The sequence below is a fragment of the Phragmites australis genome, chromosome 5 (genome assembly GCF_958298935.1).
Source record: "Phragmites australis chromosome 5, lpPhrAust1.1, whole genome shotgun sequence".
Taxonomy (NCBI): Eukaryota; Viridiplantae; Streptophyta; class Magnoliopsida; order Poales; family Poaceae; genus Phragmites; species Phragmites australis.
In genome coordinates, this window is record NC_084925.1 from 20,918,850 (window position 1) to 20,940,884 (window position 22,035).

The 22,035-nt window shown below is 41.7% G+C and overlaps 1 pseudogene; it reads left to right on the forward strand.

Moving 5' to 3' along the window:
• Positions 1–14,902: 14,902 nt before the first annotated feature.
• On the forward strand, positions 14,903–16,305 carry LOC133917859 (uncharacterized; annotated as a pseudogene).
• The last annotated feature ends 5,730 nt before the right edge of the window (positions 16,306–22,035 follow it).

Here is a 22,035-nt window from a genome sequence, read left to right on the forward strand (position 1 = left end):
GCTAGAAAATATGAGGTTTGTGTTAGTTCTACCAACGTTAATAGCAGATCTCATTCTATGATAAAAGAGTTGTTGCTAAAAAAGAGTATAATGGCATGAGTTAGAAATCGAGCGTATAGGCTGACTAGCAGACAACCAAAGTTTATATACATGTATAATGTAAAACAACATCAGTTCATTAATTGGTTCTAGGTGTCAGATTATTAATTTATTTTTTAACAAAAACAAATATGATTTTCACATTGGTCATACATGCTTGGGGCGGGGGTGGCTGCCCCCTTGTCTCCGCCCCTGGGCAGCAACGAAGGGCGAAATGACATGAGCACCTCACGACCGACAGCTACGTGAGGAGGGCTACCTCGTCGCCAGTCCTGAGGGCACCACCAGCTGCGAGTCGAACCCGACGACGAAGCGAGGGTGTAGACGTGGACGAAAAGGTCTTGCTGTGGCACGAGACTGACGCCATGGTGAAGCATGTGCCTTGCAGCACATGGCCACCAGCTGCCGGAAATCCAAAAGAACATGTGAAGAGGGTTGAAATATCAAGGCACGAAGGCCTCATTGCGCCCGCGCGCGTCGTGGCAGTGGAGGTGCGGCATGACGGGCACCGCAAAAGTGCACGTCCCAGCATGGGCCACCAAGCTGGCCAGCCGGGAGTTTTTTTTTATATATTTTTTATTAAAAATTTAAATAAATAGATTCTCTGTAAGAGAAATTATAAAACTAGGCGTCTGTCCTTTGAGAGGATGGTTAGGCCACCTAACCACCCCCGTGAGAGGGCGGCAGGCCTAACCGCCCCTTTGCCACCCTCTGAGGGGGCGGTTAGGACATTTTTTTCCCCTAGAAATGTAATTTTTTTTGTGTAATTCAAGAAATAAAAAGGAATGGATTTAAGAAAATTTAGAATTTAAATTTAGAGTAGGTTATGTAATAGTCAGAGATTAAAAAATCAGTAATTAGCACTCGCAGCATCTTACGTGAGTATAGGGTACGAACGACGACAAACATAGTATTAAACATAGGGTGAAAATATTACAATACACTGTAATCGCGACGACACGATTAGAAAACAAAGGTGGCATGTACGGTTCGCACTAAGACATACTTATTAGTGCGCCGATCATAATCATAACATGCCTTAGGGAGGAAAAGTATGTCGGGTAACATTAGATACTCTCTACTGAGTGCATCTAGGATACTTTCCCTTTCGGAGGGCATCGGGACTTGCCGCCTTAACACGGCGGGCTCTCTCCCGCTTCCTTTCCCTCTCAGCCTCCCGAGCCTGAGCCACGGTACGGTCGTGCGCCGCCTTCCTCATGCGCTCTTCTTCCTCCCACTTGAGGCGAAGTTCCTCTTGCTGTTGCTCGTACTCCCGACGTGCGTACGCTTCCCTTCTCCACCTCATGTTCATATCGACCCACTGCTTCTGTGCGTCATTTTGCTCATTGTCGAGCCATTGAATAAAACCACAGAGCGGTGGAGGGAACTAAACAAATGGAACAAGATGAGAGGTTAGTAAAACAGGGTGCGAAATTGGAAGAGATGAGGCTGATATCTGTTGTCGTACCGGTCGATAACCAGTTGTTGCATGTTAAGGCTTGTCATACTCGTAGTTGGTACACATGAAGAAGCGCAACCCATAGGTGTATGAGATGTCCTGCGACTCGCGGAGCTGACAAAGGTCACTACAGAAGCACATTGGTGGTTCGAGACCTTCAGGTATGGTAGTCCCCCAATGTTTCTTTGGTGGGTTTGATGGAGTTGAGGAAGATATTGCACTTGAGAGATATGAGAAATGAGTGATGCATCAACGTAAGGAGGTTCGGCTATTTATAGTTGGGGGAGGCAGGAGCATTGGATTCGCTCTTGAAGAAAGGAGTGAGTGCAGGGGCGTAGCTGGTGGCAGGAGCATCGGATTCCATCTTGAAGAATGGGAAAGTTGTGTCATTGATCATGGTCAGAGATTCCACATTTATTGGTACCCGTATTGTCATTTATTGTTTGGAAAAAGCTGGGTAGTATTGTCACTTCTTGTTTAAAGCCTGCGTAAGGAGGCATGTGTTGTCAAGTCATAGTTAAAGTTCAGTAGTGTGGTCACTTCTTCGTTAAATGTGTTTGAATACGAAATGCAGTTACGACATGCTAAGTCGACCATACAAAGTAAACGTGTTTGAATACATAGGAGTACATCATGAAACGAATATGCATATGTAAGTTACATAAAATATAAAATTCTACTGCTGCCTCCCTCGTTGCCGTCTCCCGTGCGCCTCATCGTGGTCCCGATGCCGCTGGTTAACCCTCGCGTGACCCCTGGAGTAGGTGAGGGGGTCGGGTGGACCGACATATCTGGTAGGCCTAGTAGGGAGTACCGGTGTCGAGGCCTCGTTCTGTGTGGACTGTGTCCGAAGGGGAGCACTGGGTACCTGGGACCGCTGGAGGACGTCGTAGTCAGGTGTGGTCGAAACACTCCATCGCTCATCTATCGTGAGCAGCTCTCCAGGGCCCCGTGGTCGAAACACTCCTAGCTTCGTCTGGTGCTCGGCGGATCAGAAACTGCGATGCTTCTTGTCCACGGCAGGGTCTAGAAGCTCGGGGGTCGCAGGGTCGGCCATATATGCATTTGAAAGACATGTACATTAATGCATTGTTAGATAAAGACAGTAACAATATACTTTGAATGCAACTTAACTATATCACTATATGCAACATTAACAAAGATTAAAATGGTACAAAATGAGCACAACGCACCATAAAACTCACCTAGACAACAGGTGCATCACCAGGTGCATTTTTGGGACAATACTTGTACGTGTGACCTATTTCATTGCACTGACTGCATCGGTTGACCCTAGGGCCAGCCTTGGATTCATCCATATCGTTGCGAATCCGACGAGTTTGTCTTCGGCCAGGTGCATTCTTCATCTTTTCTAAATCAGGCACATATATTCTTGCAGGCCTTGGATTACTTGTAAAAGTGTCAACAATGCCGTAACCATACAGCTCATGATTCTAGATGTTGAGTATTTGATCTTTCATAAAATACTTTGAAACATATTGCATGGGAAGCATATGGTGCTCCGCACACGTAGCTATGACGTGTGTACAAGGTTTGTGGAGTAATTGTGGCTTCTGGCAACTACAGATGCATGTCCCACTCCTTAGCACACACTCTTGAACATGCCGCTCACATCTACCCCCCTCCGACTCTTATCCCGGCACAGGACACTGAACCTATGCTCCACAGTGCCCTCTTGATTTGCGCGATGCATGTGGGCCTTATTATTGGCCTTCTCCATGTACTCACATAGCATCCGTCCGTAAAGCATACGATTGCCCTCCATTACAATCTTAGCAACTGCATACCGATCAATAAAGTACTTACAAGTTCCATGCAAAATACCTTCTACAATTCCAACTAGTGGTAGGGACCTCATTCCTCGTATGACCCAGTTATAAACCTCTGTAAGATTTGTAGTCATTACTCCATACCTTGCACCACCACTGTCGTACAATAGAGCCCATTTTTCATTTGGCTCTTTACATATCCACTGTGAAAAGCTCTCAATAGATGAGCCTGATCTCCTTACAATCTGCGGAGTATCGGTTGGAAGAGGTCCGAGAGCTATTGGTTCATCACCGTTAGGTGCAGCCTCCGCAGTTTATTTTAGAGTCAGTTCATCAAGTCTTGCCCATAGTGCATTGAACTTCCGTTGCTGGTTTTGACTGCACAACTTCTTGAAAAGCTTCATTAACTCTTTGTTTTTAAACTGTCTGTAGAAGTTCGCACCCATATGGCGCATGCACCACCTGCTTTTGAGGTCGAGCTACTATGCTGCTACACCCCGTCGAACACTACCATGTTGCATATCCAGCAAAGCCTGCAACAATCCTGCATGTCTATCATGAATGAGACACACATCTGGTCGGTCAAGAACAATTGCATGTTTAACCCGCTCTAGGAACCAATACCAGCTGTCCCCGTTCTCACTCTCCACGAAAGCAAACCCTAGTGACAGGACTTGGTTGTTACCGTCAACCCCAATTGCAGATAATATCTGCCCTTTGTACTTCCCAGTCAGGAATGTTCCATTTAGGCATATGATGGGTCGGCAATATCAAAATGCTTTGATAGTTGCAGCGAATGCAAAGAAAGCACGCTGCAACACTCTTTTTCTGCTGTACTTCACATCAGTAGAGGGGTAATGCTTGATATCATAGTAGCTGCCTGGGTTTCTTCCACAAATTATGGCTAATTGACGAGGTAGATTGTGATATGAATCTTCATATGTTCCGAACCTAATCTCAATAGCCTTTTGTTTCGCCCTCCATGCCTTCGCATAGTTTATTTTGTACTGGAACCTTTGCTCAATAGCACGGATTATTGATCGTGGCTCATACCTTAGGTTGTCCACAATCTCCCCGTACATAACATTTGCAATGAAAGCAGAAGACAGGTTCCGGTGGGCGAACTCTATTTCCTCAATGTGACAATTATGTTCCTTAACTATTGAGCACTGCCAATAGTCTACCCATTTCCCTCTGAATGCGTGCACCCGCCAAGGACATTGCGGCACCAAACACTTCACATCGTACTCCCTTTTACTGGATTTAACAACGTTGAATTGCCTCCGAAGAGACAACGACCAGAATTTCACTGCATCAATAACTGCATCTTTTGTAGGGTACATAGCACCCTATGACACCTCGTTCTCATGGTACTGCCACGGTATCTGGTCAGCCTCGCTAACCACCAGCTTCGAAAATTCATGATCCCTCCACTCTGCAGGAACTAGAGCATTACCCTCCTTGTCAGATGAATCCCCATCGGCAAGGCCTTCCTCCAACTCTTCATCCTCCAAATCCATATCTTCAATGATGCTAGGGATGTGCTCCCCTTCATCAGCTACACCCATCGGTTGCAGCTCTAGAATATCACCAACATCCTCCCTGGACCCGACATTAGCCGCCTCTGATTCATCTTCCACTGTCTTACTTGGTCCTGCTACTGCTTCCGCAGAATTCACCTCAGTTTGATCTTTCAGGTATGCCTCAGCTAACAAAACCAGCGACAGGCCACGTTCACAACATATATCTATATACTGCCTCCAAGTTGATGTGGCTTCGATGGGAACAAGCTCACCAAAGTATCCATGACTAGCACGGCTGAGGACAGCTTTCAACTTCAGCTCATGTTGCTGCGGATCCAGTTGGAAAAACCGCATGAGCCATTTGCACACACCCACAATGGTCCTCTCATTAGCTTTACTAAGACCCTTCATGACATAACGAAATCCAGACAGATCTACACCGTTAGGATCGTACCTAATTTCACCCTCGCTATAATATATCCAAAAAATCAATTTATCTGTCATCCCTGGAAACACCCGCAAACATAACCAATGTTAAGACAATAAACTATATTTCTAATTATCGGATAAAATAATTTCTAAATGCTACATCCTAGGTTTGCAAATTATCATATACTGTTACCTCCTACGTCTCACATTACAACCCCAATATAGTAAAAATAATATACTAAAAATAATATTGTACATTTCACTGCTATCGTACAATTTTCTAAGTAAATTTGAGAATTTTCTAAACCCTAGGTCATACATGTCTAAAACCTATGTCATATACTACTACTGCACTAATTAACAACAACAAAAAGGAAAAAAAGACTTACCCGAAATTAATCTTCAAATCCGCGGCTCAAATGCAGCAGAGCTTCGCCGACCTCTCTTCCTCCCCTCTCCTCTCCTCTCTTCTCCTTCCTCTTCTCAAATTTTTCTTTTTTCTGAATAAAATGACATTTTGGGCAGTTTTTGGCCCCTTTTATAGGAGAGGCCGGGTGGGGGGGGGGCAGCCGAGTGCGACAGGCGGAGAGGCCCCTTACCGCCCCCTGAGAGGGCGGTAAGGACCCCTACCCGCCCCCTCAGGGGGCGGTAAGGGAGGCGGCTCGGGCGGGCACGCCGTACCCGCCCTCTGAGAGGGCGGTTAGGCCTGCCGCCCTCTCAGAGGGCTGCAGACGTCTAGTTTTGTAATTTTTCCTGCGGGGAATCTATTTATTTAAAATTTTAAATAAAAAAATATATAAAAAAAACTCGCCAACCGGCGGAACACTACAATAATTCTGCTATAAACCGTCATTGATTTATAATGTTTTTTTCTAGAAAGCATCATAAGATTAATTTGGGTCTGTAAACCTGTGTTTTAGTGATGAATAATGGTACAACCATCACTAAGGACAAACAAAAATCGTCACAGACTGATACACCAAAGTGTTATGACGAAACAATTTTATCATAAGAGTTCGCTTAGCACCAGTGACAAAGTTCTATTGTCATAAAATTTTGACATAGATAAAGAAAGCGTGGCCCACCAGTCTGCCAAGGTCTCACATATAAGTATGAGGTGAAAAGTAGGGAAGGATAGTAAAAATAAAAATAACCCATCCCAAGGTTTGAACCTAGGACCAGTCGGATGAGGAGGGTCAGCACTACCACTGAGCTATGGAGGGAGTTCGAGTCCTTGACATCTAAAATTTATATATACATAAACTTGTGGCCTACCTGTCCGTTGCAAGCCAGAGCAACAAGTCTATTTTAGGACTGACGAGAAAATAGATCATGCCCCAGCGCTGAGACGGTATTCACCCCCTAAAAAAAAAGAGACGACGTCGACGATGGCTCACTCTGGTGGTGCAGATCAGAGGCGATGGTGCGCACCTCGTAGTGCAGATCTACAGTGCCTCGCAGTGGTGCAGCCAAGCGGCGCATCCCGGCAGAGACGGCAACGCACCCCGGTGGCGCTGCCTTGTGGTGCTGGCCGGCGCAACAACCACGCCTCTGCGGCAATGCAGTAGCCCTTAAAGGGCTTGTCTTCCTCGGCAGCGATGTTTTCCCACACGACCCACCATCCGACTGCAGCAGCTGGTCCAGCCAGTCTTCCAATGAAGATATGGATGTCCTCCTGTCGATATTGGTTTTACTAATATTTCTTGCTTCTCAATGCCTATATTTTGCTTGAATAATGGTGGTATTGTAATTGTTGCACATGTCTATACCATTTCAGATTGTACATTATTTAATTTGAGTATATTCTAGTAAATAACTAAATTGAGAATGCGTTTGTAGATTTTATGATTTCTTCTGCCATGGAACCATTTTTTTTATTTATGTTACACGATACAAAGATTTATAAGCATGCATAATTATGTTGATTTATTGTAGGCACTGTAATGAGCTGTTAATTTTTTGTTATTTGAATGTTTGACAGATGGACATAAGTTGGATAAATGCTAGACAATTTAGCAAGGCACATATTGATGAGGTCAGCGATTTCATAAAGTTTGTTAGGGAAATATTTGGTGAGAATGAAGAAATACTTTTCTCGTGTCGTAAACATCTGAATTAGATCCATTTACCTGAAGGACATGTAGAGGATCACCTATATATTTATGGGATGGCATGCACATACAATAGGTGGATCCATCATGGGGAACAATTTGGTGCTAGAGTTCGTGAAAATGCACACTATCAGGATGAACGTATTAGTGGTCAAGAGGATGTTGGTTTCAATGAGGATGAAGAAATCATAGAATTCCTGATATGATAGAGGAGATGTACACAGCTAAAGGCTATGGTGGCGGGAAAACAATGTTTGCAAGTGTAATAGAAGTGTTAAAGCGTGAACTTTACCCTGCATGTGCTGGTTTTACTAGCTTTCATTTGTTATGAAGTTACTTCATATCATGTTATTCTATCGGATAAAAATGTTGCATTTACTGTACTACTGAAGTTGTTATCATTATCATTCCCTGCTTGCTCTCTTCCAGCATCTTATAATGAAGCAAAGAACTTTCTTCGTTCCATTGGACTTGGATATGATTAAATCCATGTGTGGAAAAATAGTTGTGTCTTATTTCGGAAGGATAATGCAAATAATGATGAGTGCCTAGTATGTGGTGCATCAAGATGAAAAGATGTAGATGGAAGCAAGCGCATTGCTAAGAAGGTATTGATACATTTTCCATTGATTACAAGGCTGCAGAGGATGTTTTCTTCTAAGAAAACAACAGAGGAGGCACAACGGCACAAGTTGAAGCTATAACCAGTGGAGAATGAACTTAGCCATTCAACTGATGGTGAGGTATGGAAAGACTTCGATAGAAATTTGGGTGGTTTGTAGAAGATGCTAGGAACCTGAGACTTAGCCTTGCAACTGATGGTTTCAATCCATTTGGTAACGTGACCTCCTCATACAGCATGTGGCTAGTATTTGTTGTGCCTTACAATTGTCACCATGGGAATGTATGGAATAATCCAACTTAATGATGGCCTTACTCATCCATGGTCTGAGTTCTCCAGGAAAGATTTTGATGTGTTCTTGGAGACTCTCATTGAAGAGTTGCTTGAGCTCTGGGATGGTGTCCATACTTACGATGCATTTAGTGGTAGATTGTGATCTACATGCTGCAATTATATGGTGCATTCGTGGTTATCTAGCATTGAGCACATTGTCAGGGCGAGTCACAAAAGGTTATATGCTTCTATGCATTGTGACAAAGATCATTGCTCAAAGAAAATAAGGAACAAGATAAGTTATATTGGGCATAGTCATTTCCTTCCACGGAACCATCCATGGAGAAAAGGAAAGTTTTTAATGGTCAGATTGAAACATGTGAGAAGCAAGGGGAATTTAGTAAAGAGGAGCTGCTAGAGCAATTGGAGAAGGTCAAAGATGTTAGACCAGAAAAGCATCCTAGAGGCAAGAAAAGGAAGCGGGGAGTCGATTACCAATATTGGAGCCGAAGGGTCTGTTTGTTTGACTTGACGTATTGGACAAGTTTGAAGCTGTGGCGTAATCTTGATGTCATGCGCATAAAAAAAAAATATGTGAAAACCTTCTTGGAACATTTCTCAACATTTTTGGGAAGAAAATGGACATGCTTAATGATAGGCTTGATTTGGAAGACATGGGCATAAGATTAGAGTATCATTTGAATCCTGATGGAGATTCATACAGTGTGCCAAAAGCCTGGTATACAATGAGTAAAAACCAATAGAAGGCATTTTGTGAATTTATTAGGAGAGATCAAATTTTTAGATGGATATGCTTCTAACTTAGCAAGATATATTGCTACCGATGGATGTAAACTCCAAAGACTAAAAACTCATGATTGGCATATCCTTCTCCAAAGGATTTTTCCTGCTGCCGTCCAAGGAATCATGGATAAGGAGATATATGAAGCAATTGCTGAATTGGGAAACTTCTTTCGGCAAATATGTTGTAAAACTCTGAACTTAGATGTTTTGCATAAATTGAAAGCTAAGATCCCAATCATTTTTTTGCAAGCTTAAGAAAATTTTCCTTCCTGGCTTCTTTGATGTTATGGTGCTTGGCTGTTCATTTACATGATGATGCAATCCTTAGAGGCCTAGTACAATATGGATGGATGTATCCAGTTGAAAGACAGCTATGTACATTGAAGCATTTTGTGAGAAACAAGGCAAGACCTGAAGGATCCATTGCAGAAGCATATGTTGCTAATGAGTGCTTGACATATTGCTCAAGGTACTTTGCTGATGTTGAGACATGATTCAATCAAGAGGGAAGAAATAGAGAGCATGTTGATTTAAGAAAAGGTGATCTATTTGTTTTTCAGCATGGTGTTGATTTACTTGGAGCCTCGAGGGTTATATATCTTGAAGCTGATTATGACAAGATGGTTTGGTATGTGCTAAACAATTGTCCGTTGAGCCATATATGGAGTATGTAATCCCTTGTACACTTCTGATTTCTTTATACAACCTATTATTTAGGTCTAATTTTAAATTAACTATGGTATTACAGGCTATGTAGACAAGAGTCAGTGAAAGATGGTACTCAAGATCTTGAAATAAGGCTTGAGAAGGCATTTTCCACATGGTTTAAGAAGCATGTGACTTTTTCTACACAAATTTTGATGAAACAAAGATTGGTTGTATATAGGTGTTCATCATGTTGCATATTTTTGTTGTACAGATTGTAACACTACGTTATGTGAAAGAAGAAGAGGTTAGTAATGACATATATGCATTGGCATGTGAACCAGATGTGCGAGTTCGATTATATTCAGCATGTATTGTTAACAGTGTTCGGTACCACACACTTGACCGTGAGAAAAATAGAAAGACACAAAACATTGGAGTTATGATTGAGGGTACACATAATGGAGAAAATATTGATTTTTATGGTTGTATTGAAGAAATTTTTTAGTTGCAATATAACTCAAGTTTGGACATCAATCGATTAGTTGTTTTATTTCGGTGTGACTAATTTGATCTACAATGAAAGAAAACAAGGATTAAAGATGATGGATACTTCAAAAGCATTAACAATGGAAGTTACTGGTACAAAAATGATCCTTTAATTCTAGCACAACAAGAAAAAAAGGTATTTTACTTGCCAGACACCAAGTATGGTGGAAACTGGAGAGTTATGCAAAAATTTGAGCATAGGCATGTGTGGAGTGTCACTGAAACCGACTGGAGCTAGGACCCAATGGCAGTGGACTTGCATACCAAGATGATAACTCTAATATATGTCAAGTGCAAGTTAACGTAAATAGTTTGGAGAATCCGAGTTGGGCTGATGAGGAGTGTAGTATCGTTCCTGCAAGTGTAGTTGATGACCTTCACAAACAAAACGAGGCTGCATTGGATGAAAGAGACTCTGATGATGAGGATGAAACTAACTGACAGTATGCTAGTGAGAATTAAAGTCCCATTATTCCTGACATTGATAGTGATGACGAGTAGCTTGTGATTTGGTATTTTGTTTAGAGTATGTATCCGTACTGTTGGTATCTTGAATTTTTTATTTATGAATTTTAACTTGGTTCTGAATTTTAACTCTGTGTTAACTGAGATGTGAACTCTGTAGTGCCATTTGTAACTGAGATGTGAACTCAGATTTATGTTTTAGTGGATGAGATATGAAATCATATGTGCTACAGTATTAGTGAATGCAAATTGTTTCTGAGATGTGAACTCAGTTTTATGTTTCTGAATGAAAATTGTTTCTGAATGCAAATTGTTTTTTTCATAAACAGCGAATCTTATATTCTCATTCTTGTGCCCAATGAGTACTGGAAGCAAGGCTACAACATATCTACAGTACTGCATGCCTATGCAAAAGGATGGTGGATGGTGTACCAAGACTTGGACAACTCAGTTGACTATATTTTTGTAGATGCCATAATACTATCAACTTCATCTTCAACGGATCATCCTGTGTTAAGCATCTCAAACAATTCAAAATCCATCTTTCATGTTCCTTTCTCCGGTGAAGTCTATTTCATATCAGCAGATCTTCCAATGTTCTCCTTTATCCGGTGATTTGTCTGTTGAACATCGTATCATCTGGTGTTAATATCGCCTGCAGTGCCATTTGGCTCTACTGTGTCGTTATCTGGTACTTCATTCGATGTTACTCAGTGGACAATTCGATGTTGTCATTGTTTTGTGCATTGTATTTGGATTCTATGCATTTGTTCGGCGTTTGTTTTTCAAAATCAGCGGAATGTCTGTTGCATAGAACCCTGTTTTCAGTGCCTTTATCTGGAGATTTGTTCAGTGCTTACATCCTATTATCCGATGTTCATCGTCTCATTTGAGCACTATTCCCCTAGCTCTCTGACTCTTTGTCTGGTGTTTTCTCCAGTGCGGTTAGCGGAACTTCCGGTGTTAGCATTTTTCATGGCCCCACATGTCATCATTTGACTCATCTTGACCGGTCGTTCCACATTTCATTCAAGTGCCCGTACGCCGCCACTCATCCGTGCCACCCCACTGCCTCTCGTCGTCCTGCGCCGATTTCGTCCACCGGGGAGTTCGCCCCGCCACCCTCTCTCACCTCCAGGACGCCTCCACTGTGCGTAATCGCCGCCGCTGCCGCCTAACCCTAGCCCTAGGGTTTCCCTGTCATCGGGCTTCTCTGCTGCATTTTGGCCATTCCGCCATCAATTCCTCTCATCAACGACCTCCGCTGGGCCTCGCCACCATCTCCCTCTTTGTCTTGTGCAGTGGTTCACACCCCAATTTTGTTTCCCCTACGAAATTCATACAAAATCCGAGGCAAATGCATGGAAATTTCATACAATTTGTTGCAATTAGATGCAATTCCATGCAATTAGTGATCAATTTGCCTTGTTCGCAACTCCAATTTTTCGTCCAGTTTTCACAATCTTCCGCTGCAACTCCTCTCCTCCATCTTCTATACACCAGATGATCTAGTGATGACACCAGAGTATTCACCGGACTAAATGTCAGAGAGTAAACTCTAATTTGAACTCACCGGATGATCCTGTGTTTAAAACAAGCTATCACCGAACTATCCAGTGTTCGCATTAATTTTGACTCGAACCAAATTTGAGTGTCAACACTAGTTTATAAGCTATAATCCCCTAATTCTATAGTTCATACGATTTACAATTGCATACAATCACATTAAGCAAATTGCTCCCCCCCCCCCACATTTTGCTTCACGCTTCGCCACTGCACCTCCCCCGCAAAAACTGGTTGGTGCGCGTGGCACTTACAAAACTTCATGCGCCAAAAGCCACCATACCAGACAGCCACCCAAAATGACATGCAAAATGTCTATTTTGTGCCTGCCTTTCCAAAATGTTCCTTGGATGTGCCACACCACAACAAGGGTGTTTTGGTGAACAAATGAAGGCAACTAGCAAAATATCTCCAATCTTCCCCTCGCCGCCATTCCTAATCTTCCCCTCACTGTTCCCTGCCCCGTCCCCTTCTCCCTCCCAACGACCATCGATGACCGATTCTTCTCCCTCCCAAGACCCCGATGGCACCAGGGTGGAAGGTGCCGCCAATTCAACAGAAGGTACTTTGTTTCCCACATTTTGTAGGCATCAGTCAATGGAAGATGTGAGCAGGCGGGTGGTGACTATGGATCTGGTGGACGGGAAGCAACTGTCGAAGGAGGAGGGGGCAGTTGGGATAACGCTGGTGTTGGGGCTCTGGCGACCTCCTCTAGCAACTGTTGGGGTTCTGGCAGTGGTGAAGCCACCCGAAACTGAGGAGGTGAGTGGGTGTTAGCTATTAATCCGACGACCAGGAAGCCGCTGGAGATAGATGAGGCAGCCAGCAATTATGGGGGAAGGGGTAGGGAGGGGGTGCACGCAGTAGGCGGGGAGCAACAGAGGTAGTTGTTTATATGTTGTAGGTTGATGAAATACTGGGGCCGTTGGTTTTTGTTCTTGCTTTTTAATCTTGTTTGCTTGCTCGATTTGGCCGTTCACATGTTGAAGAATGCTGAATTCATATGTTTATAGCTTATTTGTTTGACCCTTCAGGCCACAAGCTAGGCAGTCCATTAGGCTAGAACCATCTCCAATTAGCATGTTCTATCTTAAATAATGTATACCAATATTGTTTCTACATTAGTTAATGTGTAAATCATTATTAGATGCAATTGTACCTTTCTCTTCTGAGTACTGAAATAGTGATGATTATGCATATGGAATTCTTCATACTACTGAAATGCAAATAGAGCTTGGATGCACATACACAATAGTGTTATATTAACTTGAAATTGTATTTAAAGCTTACTACACACACAGTACTGCTATATACTTGCATGCTTACATCGAGTTGACTTGCTTCTACAAGCATTTCATAAACAATCTTACACTTATTTGTTTTTACAAATGTATAGAAGCTCCACTTACTGAATATCAAAACAAGATCTCAAACTATGATGAGGAACAATCAAGTGTTGCAAAGACTTGGTGTCACTGCATGAGCATCAATAGTTAACAATACATTTCCAAAGAGCAAGAGTAGTGGTCCTGAGGATTCAGGTTCTTTGTATGACCGTTAAGAGAATGAGGACTCTGAATAAGAGGAAGTTGATAAGGTATTAATTCTTCTTTTCATGTGCAAGTTTGTGCTATCTTTGTTGCAGCGTTATTTTTCATTAGCTTTGATTATGCAATTTGTTTAATTTGGATCTAATTCTTCTTGTATTATGCCTATTGAGGCCTCACAGGTTTCTAAGAATCTACCTAACAAGAGTTCCAAACAGATTGACAGTATGTCTGTTGGAGGAGCAAGAGCATCAAAGAGAGTGGTGGCACTTGAGCAAGAAGAGCAACCTACTAGAGTCATTAGGCAGAAGATAAGGGAATTGACTTCAACTGAGGAAGTTTCAATGGTACGAGTCCAGATCCACAAGAAGTACCCACCCTAAGCCTGTCTACTGCCACACACGATGCATTGGTATTTGCTAATTCTCCAACCCAACATGAGGACTAGATCCAGATAAGCGATGAAGGCAAGTGATTGTATCTCCTTTGTGCAAGGCAAATATTCTTTATACTATTGCAAATAGCAACTAAATGATTTACACTAATTTTATGAATGTAATTTTTTCAGGTGCACCAACTGTCAATACACAACAAGGGCAAAGAGGAAGAAGAATGGGGAAAGATCTTGATAGGATAAGCAGAGGATTATGCAGTAAGATTGCAATCCATATCTCTGAAGGGAAGAGACGGCAAGAGGCACCTATGCAAGCTCTTGGCCAAAAGTGAAGTCAGTGGGTGGGATCGTACTTAGGCAGCATATATCAATCCTTCCACACTGGAAGGAGTACAAGAAGAAAGAGTCTCATCTTATAAACTACATTGGCAAAGTGATGTAAGTATATCAACTCTTGGCCAAAAGTGAAGTCAATTTCTATTTTACTTGTTCTATCAAAGTTCATTGTATCTGTTGCATTCTCTTTTCCTAATGTTCATGCTCTTTACTAGGACCAATGTACCATAGACACCTATAGTAAGGCAGTGAGAAATGCATGAGCTGATACACTAAAGGGTGGACAACGATAGATGAGGTACATGTTGAAAAAAAAGTACTTCAATGGTGCACCAGCAAATGAAATGAGAATCACATCGCCTGCGAAGTGTATGACTGATGCCCAATGGAGAGAACTGGTGGAGATGTGGTCAAGCTCAAAGCATAAGGTATGGCAAATCATCCAATTGCCGGAACTATGTATTGCATGTAGTCTAGGTTAATTGAGATGTGAACTTAGTAGTGCCATATGTAATTGAGATGTGAACTCAGTTTTATGCATCAGTTCAGTTCAGTTCTGGATAGCTTCATCAGTTTAGTTTTGTACCTAAACAATTTAGTTTACATTATTTGATAAACATGGTTATAAACAATTTATTTTTTCACAATTTACTATTATTAATTATTCCTTTGTTTTATATGGCATTAGTTCATCACAAGCGACATGTTACTGTCATCGCAATACGTTATTGTCATGTGTTACTGTCATGTAGTTCAGATGAGTCTTGTTCAACTGAGTTTCAGATTTGGATTCCTCCTATATTACAAATGCTATTTGTGAGTCAAATAAAAAAAGTGCAACCAAAAAATTATTTTTTCTGAACACTTGAATTTAGCATGAACTGGAATATATTGATTAATGGTTAAGTAAGATGTTTGCTGCTAAATTGAACACTTTTTGTTTAATGAAGTTTGGACATTCTTGGGATGTTACATGCATATATGGCACTATTGCTTCTAAATGTTGTATCATATTTTCATTAAAGTGCAATTCTTGGAGTATTTTTTTAGTATTTAGTATTTTTATTAGTCTATCTTACACAAATGTATCATCTGCAGGATAAGTGTATCAAAAACCAGCTGAATCGTGAGAAAGTCCAGTTTCAACAGCAGACAAGCTCTCAGTGCTACATTGAACATGCCCATATCGTGGTAAGAAACTAAACACAAATGATTTTTATGATCACTACTCATGAAATCTCGATCATGTTCTAAGCTAACAGTTTGAAATTGTTTGCACATCATTTTAGAAGCAAGACAAATATAAAGATGTAGACCTCACCGCAATTGATATTTTCAAGGACTGCCATTGCAACAAGAATATTGGTTGTAGTGAGCCAGTAAAGAAAGCTATTGTAAGTCCTTGTTTCCTTTTTTTTTCCTTTTCTACATGAAGTACACTTTAAAAATTTTGAGCACAAGATGGAAGTCTAACTTGTAATCCTTCTATTGCTAGACTGATATGGAAGCAATCATGGCTTAACAAGTACAAGATGGACATGAACCAAAGTCTGCTACTGAAGTTGTTTCTCGAGTTCTGCAATCAAGTACATTTCTTCATAATGTGGGCCTTCAATCAGCCTCCAAGAAAAGCTCCAGAGGTGGCATTTCTTCACAGATAGAAGAGCTTCAGGCTGAACTTGAGACTGAGAAATAAGGAGCAGCATAACTTCAACAACAACTTGATGCTCAGCAACAAGAGTTGGATACCTTGAAGAAGTAGGCACAAGATCAGACACAACAATGAAAAACAGTCCAAAGAGATTGAGAGTTTGAGAAGACAACAAAAGAAACTAATGCCCTCCTTCGTCAACTACTAAGCTTCAGCCAGGGTCAGGTCAATCTACTCCCTAAAATTTATGGATTCTTCTTATCACCTTGATATAGCTCCAACTGTTGGTGAACTATTGTGGTTTGTATTTCCATAATTTTGAGACCTGTGAGACAATATATTATGTGAACTTGTGGTTGTTTCATTCTATCTAGGATTTGTGAATATTATTATTGTATTTTGGTCTATGGGAGGTCATATTTTGGTCTTAGAGACAGTGATATTTTGCTTACTAGTAGCTATCTATGAGCAATGTGAATTGTAGTATTTCTTATGTGAACTAGTATTATAAATTAGTGTATGTTTATCTACACATTTTGTGTTTTATGAATGTATCTGATATATTCAAATGTATCTGATATATGCATATGTATGAGTTGCCAACTGGGCCAAAAAAGATGGATTGGCAGCCAACTGGGCTAAATTTTCCAAATAAAATGGGCTTAAGTTCATATATATGTACATATATGAAATGAGCTTGAAATTGTTATGATTGTTAGAATGGGCTTGGCCCATTGATAATTGGCCCCAAAATAGTATCATCTGTAAAATGGGTCCAACCCACAAACATTGTGCCTCAAAATGGTTTTTGCAAAAATCGAATTGGGCCTCAAAATATGTTCAATCAAAACTGAATTGGACCTCAAAATGGGTTGAGCCCACATTACTTGGGCTCAGCAATCAACATAGACTCAACAATCACACGGACCTTTTGCTAAATCATGACGACAAAATTCGTCACAACGTTTTACCACGTTAGATCCACAATTCATCACAACATTTTTCCACGTCAGATCCATGTCACTAGGTTGCAGAATTTATGATGATCGCTATCTATGTGGCAGCACCACAGCCACCAACTTTTGACATTTTTTTTCAACAGTGACAATACATAACGTCATAAAAGTAATGACGATACAATATCGTCATAAATTTCTATGATGACAAAGCTTTCATTCGTCACTAAATTTGATTTGAGATGCAAGAAAGGTGACAAACAAATTTTCATCATACAACCATCACAAATTTTATGCCATGATAAATATTCAATAATCAGTGACGAAACTTTATGGTCACAGACTAGCAGATTTATTGTAGTGGAAAAAGTAGGCCCCTGTCTAGCCATAGCGGTGCCGCGGTCGTCCGACGCGTGGCTGGTGGTGTTGGAGTACGACCAGACAGCCGCCAACTAGGATTTGGTGTTGTCACACACCAACATGGCTGAGAACTCCAACTCCAAGTGGACGCGTCTTTCTCCGTGTGAACCCACTGTGGGCATTCATGACACCGAGTGTCGTAGTGTTACCAAGTGGAGTCAGCGGGGTGGCCGTTGCGCAGAACTCAGTGGCAGTGGCGGATCCGGCCACCCACGTGCACGGGTGCGTGAATCCCGTCAGTGGTGTGTAGATCTGGCCACCCACGCGCACGGGTGCGGGAATCCCGTCGGCGGTGCGCATATCCCACTACGTGAAAAAAAGTCATGGGTGACGGGTGGTAACCATCATTAGTGATGGGTCCCACACCCGTCACCCTGAACGCGTCACTGATGAGTCATCATTGATGACGAGTTAAGACCTGTCACCAATTCAGTCATAGGTGACGGGTTACAAATTGACCCGTTACTTATGACTTTTTCATGTTTTTTGACACGAAAAAAGTTAAAAAATATTTTTTCACCTGAGCCACCAAACATAGGGCCCATCACATATGCCCCAACAAGCCATGCTATTTTTCAAATCGCTTTCAGTTTTTGCATTCTGTGTGAATCAAACCTCCGACCTCCCCTCATGCGCGTATCCCCTTACCACCTCAGCTATCACGTTGTTGTGATAGGAAGTAGATATATTATCCTTTTAACCCTTGTTGCCGAAGATCATAGGTGACGGGTCACAGTTATAACCGTCACCTATGACTATGTTACCAAATATTTGACCTAGAGTGACATTTAGTAAAATAGGCATAACTTTTACATACGTACTCTGATTTTGACCTTTTTGACTCTACGGATATCTATAGAAAAATTTACATCTATTTCTCCCCCACTTCATCAGGTTTGGCGAATTTTTCGAGGCCAAAACGGCCTGGAAGATTGAGTTCTCGCGCCCTGAAGTTTCTACACTGTTTTTGTTACGCGTGTTTGTGTCCATAGCCGTCACTCCTTACATCAAACTTGAGTAAAAATATACAATGTTCATATTCTAGTGTTGCTGAGGTGAGAAAAATTAAGAGAAAATAAAAAATATAGCATCATGCTATGTACATATTTACTATATAAGAAAAAAAAAATTAAGTAAGCTATGATAGGAAATTGATTGTCATTAGTGACGGGTCGCAATTTGACCCGTCACTAATGATTCTCTAGATGATCCATCACTGATGAGTCGGTCATTAGTGACATGTCACAACTTGATCTGTCACTTATGACTGGCCTAGAAATAAGTGATGGGTCATATGACTCATTACCTATGCCTGATCTAGAATGATCCGTCACATATGACTGATAATAAGTGACATGTCACAACTATGATCCGTCATTGTTATCATAAGTGATGGGTCATATTACGACTCATCACTAATTTTATGTCTTCTTTGTCTATTTTTAATGTAGTGTCCGGCCATCCCCACGCGTCATCGCTCAAAGGATTCTCAAATGATCCCATCAGTAGCGCGTAAATCCGAACATCCACCTCGAAAACAACGCCAAGCCAAAGAGAAGCCGGTCATCGCCGAGCCACCACCACCGAACCCAGAGCAGAAAGAAGGGAGGGAAAGGAGGGGGGAGAGAAGTTGCTTGGTCATGTCACTGGCCGCCGCCACTATTGCCGACCGATGGTGACGGCAGCCACCGCACCAAGCTCGCAGGCTATGTGGGGGCGGCAAGGCTTCCTGAACGCCTTGTTTGATTCTTAGAGGCCCTCTTGACAGGTATTGCTATCTTTCCAAACTGTGCAGCCGGCTGATGAAGATTTTAGCTGTACTACAACTTTTGTGTGGTTGTTCTTCCTTTGTTGAAATTGAGATTCCGTTCACTATATGTAATATCTATGCCTTATTTGTAACACATTAATTTGGCATGGCTCAATACAAACCCAGTTTGAATTCTATAAAACTCCCGCATAAGGGTTGCAATCGTGTCGGCATCTGTCAGATAGTGTATGGCGCAGATATTTCGCTGATATAATCCTTAAGAAAATGCACCATATTTTCCCTGAAAAGCTATTCAGATTATTTTGTAATACAATTAACAAACAGAATTCGAATTTCCCATCGTGATGGGGCCAAGCCCATGATTCAATTGGCTAAAAACATATCCTATTTTCTTCAATGCTTTCTACCATTCTCACTTCCACCAAAGCTCCAAAAATTTCGTTCAAAAAACAGTTACCCAAAATAAATAAACTCATCAACGTATACCGCGTCCAGTTGACCACACCGCCTGTAATGCGGCTGGTAGGTTGCCGCCTCCGCGCTTGATCCCTCCTTTCCGCCCCTAGCTGATGGAAAATCCCGCGTGATATTTGCTGATGACGTCTAAAATCCCTCGAGAGATCTGAGGACGGGGAATAAAATTATTCCCTTCAACCCTTGGTCAGTGGATTCACCCCAAGTAGAATACAACAACTGCTCGGAATTAAAAAGGAGAACTATTTACTTTGTAGTACATTTCAGTTTGCAATCCAGCTTATGTACGTGGCCAGCCGTTTCCAATAAACCTGTGCGTTTTTATGTAAACATCTCCTCTAAGAAGCTCGTAATCGTCACATGTTTGTGTTTTTGGGTTGATGGAAGTTTGTTGCCATCATTGTGCATTACTCGTAATTTATTATTCAATTTATTGTTCACGTGGATTTCATGTGCATGCTACCTATAAGAAAGAAAAGAAAGAAATAAAAGGTTGCCTCCGATGCTAAATTTCGGAATTTTTTTGTTAGAAATCATGGTGGGTATAGCTGCCAAACCAACCATGTAATATTATTGTCGTAAAAATTTGTAGCTCCCATCCCAACATTATTGACCTTACGTATGTTACACGTGCATGAGTATTGGTGATACAATGGGGCAAGAGGATGTGACAAAAAGAGGATGTTGTCTAGCTAAACAACTGTACGTATCTTGAGGAATTTTTAGCGCTAGATGATAACTCGTGCACCGTTGTAGCAGATGTCATACTACTGCATGCCTTGAAGGCAATTGATGTAGCAGCTAAGCATACAAGAATGACACTATTATTACATAGGAGAACAAGAAAGACAAGTGATGGTTGAGGGCTAGTAAACCTTGTGGGGGCATGGTGGAGAATACAAAGGAAATAATATATTGATTATCACTTAACATCATGTTGAATACATGGTAGTGACAAGGAGGAATTACGGATATCATGTTTATAATGTAAAAAAATTCTCCACTCCTGCGAGAACTGAACTGTTTCCTATAAATTTATGGTACGTTCTTACGTCCCAACAAGACCTAAGTTGTTACCAAAACAATAAGAGGTGAGAGAGCTCTCTTGCGTGGAATCAATTCATGAGAGAAGGAAGTGGCATGATTATCTTTCCACCGTCTCCACTAGAACCATTGCATTTGACAGTGTCCTTTCGTATGGAGGACATGTGCCGCCAAAAAACATGAGGGCAACTTCTTGTTTCCAACACCAACAATAGTGAGGAGATGGGATAGATTGTGAGAGTGGAGGTAGTGGTGGAGGATTGAGGGAAGATGGAGGTAAGGCAGTGAACATGGGTGATGGTTGCAAAAATAGAAAAGGTTATGAAAGAGAAAAGAACAACATACTTTTGTGGTAATGGCATATAACAACATATCTCATAATTGGGAACCTTCACTATAACAGAAAATGTCATCACTGTCGGTTTGAAAACTGCATTACTGCCCGTTTTTGAACCAGCTATGAATAAGCGGCAGTGATTGTACATATTGATTACAGAACCGATAGTGTTTGTACATATCACTGCAGACTCATAACACGAACCAACAGTGATACAAACTATCACTGTCGGTTCTTGGTCTTATTCTATTGATTTGTATATTTATCACTGCTGGTTCCAGCTACGAACCGACAGTGATACTTAATACAGAAAAAAATATAGCATTAATGCATTAATTTAAATGAGATTAATATTACTAATCACCATATTCATAGAGTTTATATCACACTAATCATACTATATATTAAAAGCTATCGGCATGCCTATGATAGCACGCAAAACCCTATACCACACGCGCAAAAACCCTATACTTGTGCATAAGCTACCTGCGGCTGAGATGATACTCAATCCATGACCAGAAGTCGTTGTCGGTGTTGGCGCTGTTGCCTATCCCTGGCATCCTCCTTCGGATCCTCCTCCTCCTCCTCCTTCAACGATGATGACGAGCTTGTTCGGCCTTCTTCGTCTTCGACAGCTCGTCGACGAACGCATCCCACACCTTGTCCGACGAGGGGGACCCCGCAGAGTCGCCGAAGTCCAAGGTTTGGGGTGCCTTGTCCAACGACTGTGCCGGTGGGGCCTCCTTCTCCTCCCCGAATAAGGTCGGTGTGGG